The sequence below is a fragment of the Manihot esculenta genome, chromosome 14 (genome assembly GCF_001659605.2).
Source record: "Manihot esculenta cultivar AM560-2 chromosome 14, M.esculenta_v8, whole genome shotgun sequence".
Classification (NCBI taxonomy): Eukaryota; Viridiplantae; Streptophyta; class Magnoliopsida; order Malpighiales; family Euphorbiaceae; genus Manihot; species Manihot esculenta.
Window position 1 is genome coordinate 24,192,605 of NC_035174.2, and position 4,676 is coordinate 24,197,280.

General features: G+C 39.5%; 1 long non-coding RNA gene across 1 annotated transcript; it reads right to left on the reverse strand.

Annotated features, from left to right (window-relative positions):
* Positions 1–2,929: 2,929 nt before the first annotated feature.
* On the reverse strand, positions 2,930–3,193 carry LOC110607919. The gene is made up of 2 exons (XR_002486804.1): positions 3,121–3,193; positions 2,930–3,021 (listed from the first exon to the last, which is right to left on the reverse strand). It is a non-coding gene; the product is annotated as an uncharacterized LOC110607919 (long non-coding RNA).
* Positions 3,194–4,676: the final 1,483 nt, after the last annotated feature.

A 4,676-nucleotide genomic window follows, 5' to 3' on the forward strand; every position in this document is an offset into this window, starting at 1 on the left:
CTTTCTACCCACCTTTCTACCCACCATACTCACCGTACCCTATGTACCCACCCCCATCTTTCTACCAGGTACAGCAAACCCTAGCCCAGGGGATGTTGCACCCCCTCCACCATCAGCAGCACCTACTGTCCCAGAAACCCAAATGCCTAAGCCTAGCTCATCTGGAGGGAGCAAGGTCAAGATGACCGATTACATGAAGTTGGGTGCTTCCCAGTTTGAAATAGGTGATGACCCGTTTGTATACCTTGAGAGGGTCAAGATGATTACAGATGAGATAGGGGCTGATGATAGTAGAGCCATTCAGATGGCTGGGTTCACACTGAAGTGCAAGAAGGCCCGTGAGTGGTTCAAGAACTATGTGAACCCGAGGTTGGATAGTCTATCCTGGGAAGAGTTTGCCAATGAGTTTGCAGGATGGGCTTTCCCTGACATTTCAAGGGAGCTGAAAATGATCGAATTTAAGCAGTTGAGGCAGACGGATGAGATGAGTGTGGATGAGTACACCGATAGGTTTTTGGAGCTATTGCCGTTTGCCGGAAAAAATCTGGACACAGATCAGAAGAAGTCAAGGAGGTATATCATGAGGCTCCATTCCAGGTATTCCTTCTTGATCCAGTCAGCAGAAAGGGAGAGTTTCCATGCCATAGTGGATATGGCTCGGAGGATGGAGGCTAGTGCGATAATCGAAGGGAAAGTCAAGCAGTCAGTAGCACAGCCTTCTGGTTCCAAGACCTCAGGTGGGGGAAGGTTAGACCCTTCTTCTCTGAGTTCAGGCAGTAAGAAGTGGGGCAGTATCACCAAGAAGTCAAAGAAGAACAAGTTCTGAAACAAGATCAAGTCAGGTCTGGGATTAGGAGGTGGCTCGAGCTCAGGTGCAGATAATGCAGCATGTGTGAAATTTAGGAAGCCGCACAAAGGAGTATGTCGGTTTGGGACAACAGCCTGCTTCAGATGTGGGCAAGAGGGACACATGGCACGGGAGTGTCCTAGAGCAGCTTTTGTAGCACCGTCTCAGCAGACAACTTCTGGTAGTGTGGCTCAGCCAGTAGCTCCAGCCGCTACTCAAGCTAGTGGCAGAGTCAGTCTGCCAGTGTAGTCCAGTTTTTGTTGAGGGAAGATGCCTTTCTACTGACCTTGTGGTTCTAGATTTGACAGATTTTGACATCATTCTAGGGATGGATTGCCTATCTACCCATGGTGCTACCTTGGATTGCAGAGACAAGGTAATCAGGTTCAAATGTCAGGATGGGTCAGAGGTTGTCTTCAGAGGAGACAGGAGGGGTACACCTAGAGGTTTGATATCAGCCCTACAGGCTCGTAGGCTGCTCGGGAGGGGTTGTCAGGGTTTCCTAGCTCATGTGAGAGAGCTGGGTAGTCATGTTAGAGAGCCCGCCTCAGTGCCCGTGGTCAGTGAGTTTTTAGATGTTTTTCCAGACAAGCTGCCAGGGTTACCACCTGCTAGGGAGATAGAGTTTGAAATTGAGTTGATGCCTGGAACTAGACCGATCTCTATCCCTTGCTACAGGATGGCACCTGCAGAATTGAAGGAGCTTAAAGAGCAATTGCAAGAGCTGGTAGATAAGGGCTTCATCCGACTGAGTACCTCACCTTGGGGTGCTCCAGTGCTATTTGTGAAAAAAGAAAGATGGATCCCTTAGACTTTGTATCGACTACAGGCAGTTGAACAAAGTCACTACCAAGAACAAGTACCCGTTGCCAAGGATCGATGATCTATTCGACCAGCTAGCAGGAGCAGGTTGTTTCTCCAAAATAGATCTGAGATCGGGGTACCATCAGCTGAGGATAAGAGAAGAGGATGTGCCGAAGATGGCGTTCAGAACCAGATATGGGCACTATGAGTTCCTGGTGATGTCGTTCGGGTTAACCAATGCCCCTGCAGCATTCATGGATCTCATGAACAGAGTTTTCAGTCAGTACCTGGATCACTTTGTTATTGTCTTCATAAATGATATCTTAGTGTATTCCAGGAATGTAGAGGAGCATGCCCATCATCTGAGGTTGGTTTTGTAGACCTTGAGGGAACATGGCTTGTATGCCAAGTTCTCCAAGTGTGAGTTCTGGCTGAGGAGCATCTCTTTCTTGGGGCATGTTGTGTCAGAAAATGGAATCGAGGTAGACCCCAAGAAAGTGGAAGCTGTAGCTAACCGGCCTAGAGCCACTACAGTGACAGAGATCAAGAGCTTCTTGGGTTTGGCAGGTTACTACAGGAGGTTCGTTCAGGACTTCTCTAAGATTGCAGCTCCCATGACCAGACTGACTAAGAAGAACCAGAGGTTTGTGTGGACTGACCAGTGTGAAGAGAGCTTCGAAGAGCTAAAGAAGAGGTTGACCTCAGCACCGGTGTTAGCTCTGCCAACTAGTAATGAAGACTTCACGGTTTTCTGTGATGTGTCCCGTGTGGGACTGGGTTGTGTGATAATGCAGAATGAAAGGGTGATTGCTTATGCTTCTAGGCAGTTGAAGAAGCATGAGTTGAATTACCCTACACATGACACTACAACATTATCCATATCTTGTCACAAAATAAATTATAGCTAAAAATAGAATTTTGGTGGCTAGATGATTTTGCCACAACATATTTTTCCCGTGACATACCGTAGCTAGAAGTGGCGTAACTAAAGTTTAGCTAGCTTATACCATTACAGGTTGACCAGTTCTTGATTGTTGAACTACTAAAAAGAATTTGGATTAAGGAATAAGGAAAGCTAGGCACATCTTAAACCAAATAAAAGATCCATAAAAGATCAAATCATAAACTTTCTCAAGTTCTAAACTAGAATTATCAAATACTATTTTGTTTCTTTCTAGCCATAGTCCACAAAACGACAGCAGTAAAAAGGGATTATTTGTATATCATTTAATTAATAAAAAATACTATAATACTAATAAAATAAAAACAAACTCATACCATATGATCTCTCAGCCAAGCAAAGCTTTTTGTCCCCGTGTATGGCGGCATAAAACGCTTGCATCTATTTGTCTTATTTTTGTTGCTTCTCTCTAAAGAAAAACAATGAAAAATTTTCAGAATTTATGTTAGCTAACAGAAACTGAATTCATATAAAATAAATTATTAAATTTTACACGAATTTTTAATACCTGAAATGCATTTTCTGTCCAAAGATTAACCAAATACTTCCAATCTTTTACATCCATATCCTTAGGCTTGTTTTGGAGACGAAGTGAATAAGTTGCCTTTGAATCAAAGTACTTCTTCTTCAACTTATGCCTATAATTCCTATATAATGCATTCATATGACCGAAAATTGCTCCCTTTCTTGCATCAGAATACTCAAAAGTGAACTTTCCTTTTAGCAAAGAAGTAAGAAATAAATATTATGATACTTAATAGAACTAAAAAAATTATAATCATTTTATAATGGATGTAATTTAATATAAATTTTCGTACTAATATGGTAGACCACATAAGGTCGAGCTTATCATCGGTAATCTTATTCCATTGTTTCACTTGCAATGGACAACACGACACACTTCTAATAATTTGTCCTAAAAACCAAACAAATGCAGTAGCATTATCACCAATAGCTTGATCATCTTCATCAAATTCTACTGGCAATTTTTGTCCATTCTCCAATTGTGTAATTTTCAAGCATCGTGTTGGTACTCTAGTTTTTCTTTTAATTATATTGGAACCTATTTCAAAATAAAATTAAAACAATAATCATATAATAACAAGAATTTCTGTACATAGAACAAGTAAACATAATCAATTGTTTAAATAAAATTAAATGAGTAAACCTGTTGCTGCAGTTGCATTTGGATTTTGAAGTTGATTAGAAGTGTGATCAACAGTAACTGCGGGTAGCTCGTCACCAAGTCCATTTGGTAAAATATCATAATCTCGAAATAGAGTGTATATATCAATGGGTTTCGAAGGGAACTTCTTATAACTATCCATCATATTTTTCACATCTGTATCATCTTTAACCTCTATCAATGCATCAAGATCACTAAGAGATTTATCAGCCTTCAAGTAATAAAATTTATCTCCTTTTATAACATCAAATCCACAATCCTTTTTCAAGTCATCCAATATATTAAAAAATGAGATGAAATCAACATCAAAATTAGGTTTCTCCATGAACCTACCATTTTCATATATTCTATTTGGTGAAAATATAAAATGACCTTCATAATGATACCTCATTGTCTTCTAACTAGTATTCCCTAAAAAAAAAATTGAAGTTAGCCATATAATTATTTATGAAAACAACTTAAAATTTATAAATCACATAAATATTATTTACCTTGAAAATTTGAAGCCTGATTTTGGTATAACTCTTGAGTTTCTTGAAAGTTCTGGTTAACATTATTTTCAGTCTCATTTTCCAAGTTAATATTGATGGAATTCCCTTTCCGCAACTTGCATCGTCGAGCCATGATGTTTGCTTCTGCTTCATGGAAAAAATTGAATATTACACATAGAGGATAAATTAATATAAAAATAGTGAATCAAAGCTTTTTAACAGATGAAAAACGAATGAAAAGTAAATATCAGATGCCTTTCACGTGTTTAACCTAGAACAATTACAATGAAACATTAATTTTAAGGCTTTTGTAATTTTAAACATACCTGATTGGATTTGATAGTGGGAGCTTCTCCTTTTGATAGTGGACAGAAATTGAAAACTGAA